Below are 14051 nucleotides of genomic sequence, written 5' to 3' on the forward strand. Positions count from 1 at the left end.
AGGATGAACTCAAAAATAAGCGCAACTTGCTTCAAATAAAACAGAGCGATAAGTATGTATTACAACAGAAAAACTTTTTTTTAACATTAATATCTAATTAAATAAAAAGTTAAACAATAACTTTACAGTCAACATCATAATCCTAAGCTTCTTTTATCACGGGTGGGCACAGGCCTTCTCTCTGGAAGGTGAGAGAGAAAGAGATTTAGAGCTCAGAACCTCCACGCTACTCCAATGAGGATTTGGTAGGCCAGCTTCATATTGATTCTGAATTAAATTTTTGCTCTAATATCGAACGTGTTTGAGATAAAATTTTCTGAAATAAACGCTAATTGAAATCATTGTCACATTACATTTCTTGAATTCACACGCGGGAAAAGATTAGCTGTAAAAGAACTATATCTCCCTCTATGCTACTCTCTACGATTTTTTTCCTTCTTTTTAATGTAAAAATATGCTTCCAAACGTAACCACGTTATTAAAGTCTTAAGTCAACCTTGTTTCATTTAAAATATAAAAAAAAAAACAAATTGTGTGAGAACAAACGACGAATAACCACGTTAAAGTCAGATGTGTATTTATTTCAACCAATCATTTTTGTAGCAACTCCCGCGTAAATTGTTTTTTGTATTGAGTCATTGCCCATACAATATCAAAGTGTCTTTCCTCTTCCATAATCCCCATTTTCCTTCACAAACGTGCCCTATCTGGCCCAGCTCATTGCTCACGTAATATTCACCCCTCAAAATGTCCCTGGATCACCCCCAATCGTCCCTGTACACTAGGGTTGCCAAAAGTGTAGAGAGTTCAGATGAACGCGTCGCATTTTATAATTATGGAATAAACGAATGAATGAATAAACTTTTATTAAAACTACTCTAACGTGCTGTGTGGTAACGACTGATCGGAATACAGTTGTCAACACTTCCCCTTCCCGCGGGTGTCGTGCGTGGCGACTAAGAGAGTGTAACGGTTGCTTCTTCCTTTCTGATCCGCACCGCAAAGCCCTGAAATGCCCTCCCATCTACCGTCTTCCCCGATACCTATAATCTAGGTACCTTCAAATCAAGAGTGACTAGGCTATAGCTTATTGGTAATGCGCTTAGGCCGCGATTGCAAGAGAGTCGCAAATTTTTTTATAAGCATATTAAAATTTTTAAAACAAATTAACAAAGTTACATATATACGCATTTATAATATTAGTATGGTTTATTCCAACGAAGTCAGACAGACATCAAACAAACGGCCCAGGACTGTAGATTTTGGAAGTCCCTACGGATGACCTATCTACAGCAGTGGACGTCTATCGGTTGAAGTGACGATGGATTTTCTACGATTGTTAAACTTTTTATATGTTATATAATTTTTATTAACCTACATATTTATAAATAATGTTGGTGGCAACCCTGATACACTCGTTGTACGTTCACCGCACGCACACTTACACACAATATCATAACTGAGTACTGATTGATTTTTATTGGCAATATATGGTTGGCACATTGGCTTTTAGCATAAACTAGCATTTGCCCGCGACATCGTCGGAGTTTATTCGCTTTTATATAAAACGCCGTGGAAACAGTTACCGAGATAATTTTGGCAAGATCGATTTCGCTTTAATTTTGCACGAGCTCTTAGTAATATTATAAAAACAAACGAAAATGTGTTGTTTGTATATGTTTTTCCTTCACCTCCGAGCTAAGCAACAAAACTATTTGATTTCAGGCATCGAGGCTATATGCGTCCTTGTATAGTACACTGTTCAGTAACCATGATTTATAGTAGAAATTCAAACAAAAAGATTTTCAGAAAAAATGTTGAGTTTCTTGCCAGCTTCTTCTTGATAGAATCTGCTTTCCTAACCGACGGTAGAGTCACTACAAGCAGACTGAATTGATTTTACAGAAGTGTTTATACAGTAGGCCTACTTGAACAAAAAAATTTTTTGATTTCATGAACATCAAAATGCCTATTATAATTTCGAAGCTGGGCCTGGGCTGAGCGCTTCACTACTAAGCTACGGCTCTCATTCTGCTGAAACCGAAATTGGTATATGCCTTTTAAATCAGTTTTATATATGCATTTTAAAATTTACAACATTGATATTTCCTCAAAGTGTAGGTAAAAACACTTTAGTATAAATCATGAATTTTGAATTTCAATTGAGACTGGCAGTGCCATCCCTAGTGCAGCTTAATTGAAACAAAGCCCGCTGTCAGGCATCATATCGCAATCCACACATACTAACGAGCGGGATACATTCGGACACAATATTGGATTTCTCGGAAATTACACGAGAGGCAGCGATGCCGATCGCTCTCGTATCTATTTAACAGTCTCCTATCACACACGCACGTAACTTTTGGAAGGTTTCTAACTGCTTTCTGAGTTCAAAGCTGTGGGTTCGATTCCCACAAATTGAAAAGTTTGTGTGACGAATATTCATGTTTTTCAGTGTCTGGGTGTATTTATGTATGTTATTCATATAAACATTCATTAGTCGCCGTAGTACCTATACCCATAACACAAGCTACTATAAGCTAGCTACTACTAAGTGTATTGTCGATATATATATATATATATCTATATATACGTTTATTCATACGTTTTTATCAATAAGCTCTGAAAATATTAAAATACTTTTTAACAAACAGAAAAAGCAACGATCTGCTGATTTGAAAACAAAATACTTATAATATTTTTTTGCAAAAATCGAATTAAGATAACTTTAAATGTTTCCTTTTTTAAGTTAAAAAAAAATACTAAATTCATTTATTTCAAGTAGTCCTATTATAAGCACTTTTGAAACGTCCAGTCTGTCTGTTTGTAGTGACCAGTTCGGAAGGCAGATTCTACAGAGAAGAAGCCGGCAAGAAACTCAGCAGTTGCTCTTTACCAACATCAACATTTACTATCATTTTTCTATCTTGCGGGATATGAGAGCGAAGTTGGCTTCTTCCAATCTACCTTGTCACTAAGAAATTCATCAAATGTATTAGATGTGTTTTTACACGTTTTTTTAAATGTATGTATTGGTTTTTGACCTGGGTACGTAAATGGGTTGTTTTAAAAATATCAACAATTTACATTTTTCATTTTAAAATAAATTTTTCTATCTTGTGAGAGATGAAAGCGGAGCCGGATGCTTTTGAACCACACCCTTAAGACTAAAGCACAGAAATTCTGCTTGTCGGCAGAATTGAGCATGCCGGTAGTATTTCCCCAGATGAGCTCTATCACGAAAAGCATCATCATCATATAAACCCATTACCAGCCCACTACAGGTCTCCTCCCACAATGAGAAGGGGTTAAGACCGTCCACCAAGATGGCCCAGTGCGGTCTGGCGGACTCACAACCCTTTGAGAACATTATGGAGAACTCTCAGGTATGCAGGTTCCCTCACGATGTTTCGCTTCACCGTTGAAGCAAGTGATATGTTAACTGTTTAAAACGCACATAACTTAGAAAAGTTATAGGTGCGTCCCACCCACTTGGCTATCACCACTTCATAGTGTGTACATGTGTACATACATTTAGTTTTCACTTTTATCAGCAGTCCCCAAAGACTGCCCCGCATTTTTTTTTTATTAGTAGGTACTTTTGCCATGGGTCGGCCACATGCTTTTTACCAGAAAAGTGGTATAAAGAAGAGACCTTACAGAATCTTTATTATTTGTTATAAGATTCGCTTGTAAATCTATAGATCCATAGATACCGAGATTACAATATTAATCGAAACTGCCCGTACAATGTTGCGGAAATCCGTACGCGACGTGTGTGGGCCCTTTGATATTACCGACCAAGCTTATAATGCCACCCACAAACGGATAAAACGACAAAAATCAACCTTAATCCCATAAAATAAAGTCCTACTATTATAGAATGAGAGGCAAATTAGTTTTGATGTGATAATAATTTTAATAGATGACGACGGAAGTCGGTAGTAGCGAATCAAAACGTGGTTTCATGACAGCGATTTTCAAAGCTTTACATTTCCTGGATTAATATATTTTTAATATCAATGCTCTTTGATTTTTGTTATTCAAATATCATCTGGTTTGGAGACAGGATATCTGGTTAGAGATCTGAGAGTGCGTCACACCATCGCAACTCAATTATTGTTCTTCATTATAACGACCTCCCTGGCATAGCGCCGGGAGCTGTGGTTTTAAGTTAGAATTCCTCAGTTCGATTCCCGGCAAAAGATTTTCTGAATTTGGTGAGAGGTTTCAGGGCCGAAGCCTCTCTAGTTACCACCCTATGGACAAGCGATTTAGTGTTCTGGTACGATGTCGCGTAGAAATCGATTAGGGGTAAGGGTTGAATATAACTAAGACTGCATCATTACTCGAGATTGCAGTCGAGAGTTAACTTGTTCTGATCGTCCACCATAAAATGGAAATAGGAAACAGTTACAGAGCTAGGAACATTCCTCGGGTGTGAAGTGAGAGTTTTCACTGTTTTTGGAAACAATGCACTGCATGCAGTAATGGCTGAATGAGCCTTCCGTATGTTCTTAATTCGAAGGTTAAATCTTAAAGATTAAAGCATAACAACGCCTTTCTTCCAATATTATGATACATATTCACGAAATAATTCAAAAACAAGAAACCTTTTGATTTGTTTGTAAATTGATTTTAAAACAACCCATTTACGTACCCAGGTTCGATTTGAGTTCACGTTATAAATTCTTTTATGTACTTACATATGTTCATTTATAATGTACAGATAAGATTATTAATTAACATCGATTAACAATTTTAATAATATTCTTATCTTTTCCACGTCTATTTAATAATCCAGGCACGCAAATAAAAATTATGGGGCGTGTCATTAATTGTAGGATACCTACAAATAAAATAAAATATTTCCTTAATAAAAAAAAAAACATTTCACAGGCGATACATTTTGGAGCGTTGTTATCCTTGAATTGTATTCTTTGTTGGAGCCCGCCATCCCGCTTGAAAGCAGCGAGGCGGCGTGTTGTTAATGCCTCTCTTCTACGAGAGACGGGGCCAAACTAGAAGATCAACATATTAATCGGGACAAGCAATTCACTCTCTCTCTCTCTCTCCGAAAGCATTTCTAGACTAGTAGGTAACTACTGCAAATTTCTTGACAAAAAAAACAAAACCTTATATATTTCGCTCGATTCAAGAATAGAATTCAAAACCCAGTGATCTGTAATCCAAACAAGCTAACCACTAAACCAAAATAAAGGGGACATAAAAACCCATCAAGCACGAGTTGGACTCGCACACGAAGGGTTCCGTAACGTATATACAGTAAAATACTTTTAAAAAAAAACTAAAGGCGCTATAATAATATGGGAAAAGAAAGGTAATTGTCTGATTTGATTGAAACATCACGTCGGTATAATAGGTTGGTGGCAATCTTTTTAATTTCGACATTTTTATATACAGATTTATTTGTCGTTATAATTATTGTTAATATGACTGAATACGCTGCATAATGAAAATATATTATACCGGCCTTTTTGAAATCGGCATTTAGGTGTCCAATTATGTGAGGCGTCAATAGTGATACAAAATCTGAAAAAATTATTCTCTACCTATTTACGGTTTATGATATATAGCCTGCTGCCAGCGCGGGCTTAGTAATATGGCCCAACACCTATCATGTACGGAACCCTAAAAATAGCGCTAGGAAAAGAAACTAAATAATTGCCCAAACAAAATGTAGATAATTAATGTACTAGCTGTCATAATTTATCGAACATCACCACTTAATAATTGCTTTTGCTTTCGTAATTTCACGCAATTGTCGCGTAATTGAAGCACTGCGACCTTATTGAGTTGCGAGACGAATGTTATGACGTCAATCGAAGTGCACTGTCAGCTGACACCTACAATGTGGATAGTGTGAACAAGAACGAAGGCATTGAGTTATAATGTCCATCAGAGACGACATAGCAAAGCAAGTAAGGGAAAGATTTTAAAATAATGTCAGTGTACTTATAGTCAGTACATATTTGAGAATTAAATGTATGTTCATAAAAACATTTCTACATTTAAGAAAAAAAAATGTGACTGCAATAATTTGAACATTCGAAGTAAGAATAAACTTACAGTGCAATACTCGTATATATATATACTATATTACATACCATTCTACCCATTGACATCTTGGAGATGTCTTTAAAAGTTCAAAGTTTGCATTAAACGTAAGCTTATAGAAAAGTCCTACTATAGTATAAAGGACTCCGTAATCGATAAAAAAAGTTGGGTGTGAATTATTGCTCTAACCAGGTTGCTCTTCTAGTAATTTTAAATGACAATGTGAGACAACACCCGGCTAAGTTTGCTGTGGGCTTCTTCTTAGTCCAGGACGCATTTGGACCTTGTTTACTTTAGTTTTAAGTTTACGAATATGGTTATCGCAATCATCTCACTACCGTGTACTTCTCATGTAATGTACGCATCAAAAATGCCACCTATGGGCCACCTAAAGTAGCTTATGCTACTCTCCGTCCTTTCAAGTAACTTCATGCCAAAAATTTAGTTGATCCGTTGCTTAGCTAGGGAGTGAAGAAAGGAACAAACAAACACTATTTTTTTTATATAATATTAGTGAAGATTATTTTCACCCGCGTGACCATTTGCGGTCCCATAGATTTTATTTGAAATGACTGCTCTAGTTCGAAGTACATTACTTTACAGTACAGTACCTACAATAAAGTAACATAGTAAACTGAATGTATGCGCGGCAAGTTAAAGAGGTTGGTATCATTAACTATTTCGATTCACTGACAGATACTGCATGACCTTTATTTTTGTAACTTCAGCCAAAACGACTTCAGCCAAATAGACGATTGCTTTATTTCTTAATATTATGTAACATAAAGTTTGAATGAGTTTAATGTTTGAATTCAAGGGTTTTATAAATTCGTAGCTTTAGTTTCAAGTTTACTCGCGTCATCATCTCACTACCGTGTAATTTCTTATGTTAGTGCCACCTATGGGCCTACTTGAATAAAGATATTTTGACTTTGACTTTAAAATGCAGATTCGGAAAAAAAATCGGAATTGAGAGGATTTGAACGTAGCTAAAGCGCTCAAGGCAGGTTTTTCTGAGAGTCGCAGGTTCAATTCGAAATTTTTTAAAAATTTATAATTTTGTAAGTGTAACTAAGTGTACTTTCTTTCAAGTGTAAGTAAAAACACTAATAAAAAATCTTAAATTCAAGGGTTTATTATCAAAGAAAAAATTTATTTTCGTTACGAAAATGACAGACTTTGGTAACGAGGGGGGAAAATCTCCTGAAATTAAAACACCCGACATCTTGGGATAGAAATCAGGTTACGTGGGTGTTGCGGCGCGTCGGCGTTTTATGCCGAACCAACGCCAAGGGAACGTGTCCCACTGGGTGACGAGGCGCGAAATAAGGCAGGTATAAGAACCCTGCCTTATGTTCTGAGACTGAGTTGGAGCTCTGTCTCGTGCGCTGGTCGGCGCCCGTCTGCTGCGCACTCCGGTCGTGAGTTCTTCCGTGTTCAGGTAGTCGTAGCCCGTGGTGGGGATAGCGACACCGTTCTTGATGGTTTCAGGATGTTCTTCGCAATAAAAGACGAGATGTTTCTTGATTCAATGCTCCGGGACGACTGACTGGCGTTCGTCAGAGTGGTCTATTTATATTAATTTCTCGGTCGAGAACTCTTGGTGAGCTATCGAGCGTGAAAGTACTCGACCGCCAATGGAGACTCTTTATTTAATAATATTTCTTATTCACTCTAACTATATTACTAAATAATCGTCTATTTAACATTTAAATAATATCTACCTTACCAAAATATCTTAAATGCTAATCGCTTATAATTATGCAACTACTTTTCCTACTTATATTAATTATTCTAAACTAATGTAAAAGCTAGTCGCCGACAGTGGGGTTTAAAAGCTAGGAAATTGGAATTATCCACCCACATGCCGCGAAGATTCAGTTCTGGTTATATAACTTATGATAATAATCGTTTCAGCCCACCCACACAGATCCCCGTCTCCTATGAGAGAGGACTCGCACCCACCGATAGGATATTGCATGATACAGAAATGGACATAAATTATTTTGCATTTCGTCTGCAAAAGATAAATAAGACGTTTCTGGGTACCTTTATATGATAAAATAATTTGGTAGGTCCAAATTCCAAATTCCCTTGCATAAGTTTACACGTAATGTGCTAAAACGCATTTATCACACCGAGGATAGAATACAATTGATATATTTATTTAGGAAAAGCTTGATTGGAAGCATCACGCTTCGCTTTTGTCTCACACGAGATAGTAAAATGAATGTTAAATTTTTAATTTGTTAACCGGAAATTAAACAAGCAGGGCCACGACTCGCCGATATACTCGTAAGTACCAACAACACAAACTGTCTTTTAATAAACTCTTAGTGATTACTGTGCTCCTGGTGTTTTGATTCAAGTTAGCTAATGTTACATACGATGAACTTCGGCTTCACTTTCGGGAGGCCGAGTTCGTATCCCAGCACGCACCTCCTTAACTTTCACAACTTTTTTAAGTTATTATTGTTTTAAGTAATTGAAACAGCACTTACTTCAACGGTAAAGGTAAACATCGTGAGATAACTTACAAGCCGGAGAGTTCACCATAATATTCTCAGAGACGTATGAAGTCCACCAATCTGCACTGGGCCAGCATGATGGACTGCGGCATAAATCCTTCTCATTGTGGGAGGAAACCCGTGTGCCTGATATTGGACTGAGTATGATGAATGTTACATATAACTATTACAGCCCACCAACCAGCGTGATGGGTCAATGCTCTAAAACCCTGTCACCTACGAGAGTGGAGGCATGAACTCTAAGGCTGGAGACGAACATAAAATGCTTTTTAATTCCGGAATCACGTATTTATAAGAAATAACGCAAATTTCCCAGTGATATTAAACCTTTAATATCACTGTCATGTATATAATCTTTGTCTACACGGAATCGTACCGGCACGGTAATCTTTATCTGCGCGGAATCGTACCAGCACGGTAAATCGCTTGGAGGCACGTCTCTGTCAGTAACTAGCTAGATAAACCTATCCACCAGACCAGTTCTGAGATAAACCTGAAATTATAAATACCCGATTGCCCCTTCCTACTAAGCCGAAAAATAAAACAAATTCTACTACTTTACCACTTTAGTAAGGTCAAATAGAATTTGTTTTATTTTTCGGTGACTAAATTTTAACTTACAACTTGTTACTTAATTGGTCGTTTGCATGCATTAAATCACTTAAAATTAAGCCAAGATTCACTTAATAGGCGTTTATCAAACTTAAGCGACTGTTATCGTTCACATCATGTCGAAGTGTGCACATCTCGAAGGCTTTCACAACCTGCTATCAATCACAGCTAACCACGCGTGCCTCGCACGTTATGATATTATCTTTACGTAATTTTAACACCTGCTGTAACAAACGTTTTATTAATAAAGTAATCTATCTGTCCCACATCACTACTTTCGCGATTTTCTTCGATTAAAAATTTATTCTTTAAAAACCCCACGGGAACCGTTTTCCCGGTACATAAAAATATCCTTTGTCTCCAGGATGCAAGCTATCTTTATCCAAAATTATATCAAATTAAGTTAAGCAGTGAAACAAAAGATATATATTTAAATCCCCGACAATACCTCTGAGTTTACCGAGATTACCTTTAAATGTTTTTGCATACCCTGCGCATATAATGTCAATACAATAATAAATATTTTTGAATATTAATCGCGATTATGAATTTTACTCTCGACTATAAACACCTGATTTATCCCCATTAAGAAGTAAACTATGATATAAATTCAACACGGTCAAATTGCGAATTTATATTCAAACGCATGCTGTTAATGCGTGAAAAGTTTATAAGTTTCCACTTATGGCGGCATCTTAACAGCTATAAAACGTTTAAAATCAAGGTATTTTTATTCAAATAGGCCACTTGTTGCCATTTTTCTGTTAAAGTAAGTACGATTCAAACAAAAGCTACGAGCGCTTTGTTCTAATAAGAAAAAACACATCACAAATGCAATAAAAAGTCCATTTATAGGCCTAAATGGAAATTCATAGGAGACAAAGTACGCGTTGATAGCGATATCAAACTTGCTAGCGGACTTTGTTTTAATTAAGCTAAAGTATAATTACTAAACCATTACTTAAATGAAAAACTAAATAGACCATCAATATTTGGTCCTAATTACTGCCCTAAACCTATCACACATGTCGTTGAAATACTCCATCGTCTATCTCCGAAGATCTTTATTAAATACTTACTAATTTTCACTATTACTATACTTATGACATTAAATAGATTACTGATCCATTGAAGTAAAAAATAATTAATAAAATCTAATTGACGAAGAGTAGGTATAATAGTAGTGGATTATTAAATGCATAGGTATTACACTTATACCTATATAGTTAAATGGATATAATAGAAAATTAATGGAAAAGTTACTAACATTGTTGTTTTTAAGTACCTATGTTTTACGTAAAAAATATTTAAAAATAATTCTATTAATAACTCTGCTTGCGGATGTGCGATTTTGTATGTAATAATATTATAATGATGGAAGGAAAATTAATTTGTGCAGCAATTTTAATAATAGAATATTATGATGTGTAAGTCAAACTAATTTAAAATTAGATTTCTAAGACTAACACAAATATTGTAGGATAAAATGCAGTAAAAGCTAGGAAATTTGTTATAATTATTATTATACTGGTATTTTTATATCATTATTTTAATTAATTAATTATATAAAAATTATAAAAAAAAAATATTTCTGTTATAGTACCAATTATAATTGGCAATAACTCATTGTAATGTAATATAAAATACGAAAATCGTAGATAGATAGGTAAGTTACTGTAATCTTTTATAATTCCTAATTATTTAACAACAATCAATCAATTTGATTACTCGATAACCGTTGTTTTTGACCAATATCACTGTCCAAAAGATAATTTTATTAGATAAAAACAATTGAAAAACCTACGTATTTAAAACAGCGAACGTACTCTAAACAACCGAGTAAACAAAGCATCTCCCTAAATATAATTGACGCTTAAGTTATTGTTAAAATATAAATTAAGAACTAGAAATTGATGTAGAGTTCATTCGGGAATGTATATAATTCAATTATTTTTATCATTAACAAAAAAATTATGTCTCAATTTACATTGATTATTATTATAAAACCCTATTCTAATAACTTAATTGCTCACCTGACCGGTCCAACATCCGAATCCAATCACATTACACTAAAAATAGCCCAATTAAAAAAGGTCACAGTTTAAAAAAACGTTTAAAAACAATCAGTGATAATATCACGTCAATTAATCGTTTCCGAACGTACTCGTAATGTCAACGCATTGTGGCGGGAACAATGGCCGTTCACGGAACCGCTTGCGAGCGAAAGTATGAACTATACGAGCGAATAAGCGAGTGTAAGCGTGTGGGTGAGCGCGCTTGTGTGAGGAGCAGAGCTGTTAACGCGACGATCCTCACAGTTAGACTAACTCACATCCAAATCGCTTAATTTTATGAGTTGTTGCCTTCTCCACCCCTCGGTGCGATGGCTGACGTAACTTTTGTATGACGTCGTTTATCAAATAAACCATGCACAATAAAAGGACGGAACGTAAGCAAATGATTATACTGACTAAAGTTTGCAGTTTTATGCCTACATAGGAAACTTTTGGGTAGTACATGCATTACTTAATTAATATTTAAGCATAAATTTAACAACTGAATGGGCTGTATGGTCAATTACCTTTGTCTGGTAATTAAAAAACAACAACCAACAAAAAGTAAACTCAATTTTCTAGAGTATTTTGTTGATATTAAAAATAAACAAATATGATATTTTAATTTGAATTATTTATCACTGAAACCTAAGTCTGTCTTGAATTATTTACCAGCTTAACCCAAATTTTCTGCGAGCGAAGCCCGTACAGCCTATCTTTTGCACGATAACATAATTATGCGTTTACAATTAATTACATCAATTACTAGCAATACAATGAAATAACAAATACTGACGATCAATTGGAAAATCCAATCCTGCCGATTTTCTTAAGTTAAGTTTATGTATAAAGAAACTAACCTCAATTATCTTACCATCTCCATTGTTAAAATAAATTCCCACGACTTTTTTTTCACAAGAAAATTTTTTTCAAGTCCCATAGTTTCAGTTTCAATATTAAGTGCTAATCTCAAAGGACAGGTTGAAGGAAAAAGGACAAGAAGGCGGTCACCTACTCGTTGGACAGATACAGACAACTGTCGTGGAATGCTTCCGACACGTTACCAACGGCCAAAAGTGGAGAAGACTCGCGCAGGAACTAACGCCATGGAATTCACCTCAGAAGCCACGTGCACGACTAAGAAGAAGAAGAATCTCAATATCAAAAAATCATTAAGTAATGTATTTAATTATATATAATAATATTTAATAATACAAAACTATTGAGAAATAGCAAGTTAAACGCAGATGATTAAGTCAGAGATGAGAATTTAGATTCCACAAGCATGCAGTTGTAAAAAGTTTAGAATAAATAAACGTAAAAAATATTTGGATTTCAATCGGTTTAACGTTATCACCCCAGTTTTGCAGATTTGTAAATAACACGCCCGTGTGTATATGACGCATTATTTTTATCTCAAACCAAATTTTATAATGTTGTATGAAATAATATATTATCAAAAAGGCATAAATTGATAGCGATTGAACGATTTCTAATTACTCATATCTTTCGTGGATTGCTATGGTATTGGGGCACTTCTACAATGTTGATATCAATTTGGTGTTTCGATCATTTGATAAGATATATTAATATGATAAAAAATGTAACATGATAAACATGAAGACGTAATTAGGTTTTGAACTAATTTTTCATCAAATCAAAATTCATATATTTCAAGTAGGCCTAATTTATAAGCACTTTTGGAACGTCAAGTAAGTCTGTTTGTAGTGACTCTACCACCGGTTCGGAAGGCAGATTCCACTGAGAAGAGCCGGCAAGAAACTCAGCAGATTGCTCTTTTCCAACATCATCATCACGTTTAACAATCTAAAGAATTTTTTTGTTTTGTGAGAGATGAGAGCGAAGTGGCCTGCTTCTCGTTAAAGAATTCATCAACCTTGTAGTAACCACGATTTGTTAAATGTGTTTTAATATATTATTTAAAGTTAGGTAAAGTAGTGTTATTACTTATTACTAAAGAAACGCAAAATTGTATGACCTTATAAATATCTTGTTCATCTAAGTAATCTTATATCTTTAAACGAGCAATTCTTGTTATATATATATATATATATATATATAATAGGAATCTCCCACTCGGAATCGGCTCCAACGATTTCATGAAATTTAGTATACAGGGGGTTTCGGGGCGATAAATCGATCTAGCTAGGATTCATTTTTAGAAAATGTCATTTTATTCGTTTTTAATCGATAAATATATATATATAATTGGAATCTCGGAATCGGCTCCAACGATTTTCATGAAATAAATTTGGCAGAGATACCTACAAAATTTATTTCATGAAAATCGCTAGTCTGGAATAGCTTCTTTTTATCCCGGAAAAGCAAACAACTTCTACAGGATAGCATCGCTATTTTTTCCTCATTTGTCTTTCAAAATCCGCGCAACGGAGTTTTAGATTGACGTGGTTTTATGGATAGGCATAGTTCAAATATTATAAAGGTTTAAATTTTTTTGGTTGAACGCGTTATCTCAGAAAGTGTTCTTTAGTTTTTTTTTTTTGGATTGGTAGTTACAATTATGGCTATATAACAACACGCTACGACCAATGGCTACTATCATTAGAAATATTGCAAAAACTGCAAAAAATATCCTTTTTGAGAGATTCGGATGCGCCCGATGCGTGAACGGTAAACTTTACGCCAAACGACGGAAGTATGAAGTAAGTATATCGGAATTGTCGGAATTGTTGTTTCTTTAAAGTTCTATAAAACAGTCCGCGACAACATACCACTATTTTTTGAAGACGACTTATTC

At 35.0% G+C, this 14051-nt stretch overlaps 1 protein-coding gene across 1 annotated transcript in view; it reads right to left on the reverse strand.

Annotated features, from left to right (window-relative positions):
• The window catches only part of LOC120633695, a 105344-nt gene extending 93824 nt beyond the window's left edge, over nucleotides 1–11520 (reverse strand). The window contains exon 1 of the mRNA XM_039904013.1: nucleotides 11252–11520. The gene's annotated coding sequence lies outside the window, so the exon portion shown is untranslated. The remainder of the gene's footprint in view (nucleotides 1–11251) is intronic.
• Between the last annotated feature and the right edge of the window lie 2531 nt (nucleotides 11521–14051).

This window comes from Pararge aegeria, chromosome 22 (genome assembly GCF_905163445.1).
Source record: "Pararge aegeria chromosome 22, ilParAegt1.1, whole genome shotgun sequence".
NCBI classification, from domain to species: domain Eukaryota; kingdom Metazoa; phylum Arthropoda; class Insecta; order Lepidoptera; family Nymphalidae; genus Pararge; species Pararge aegeria.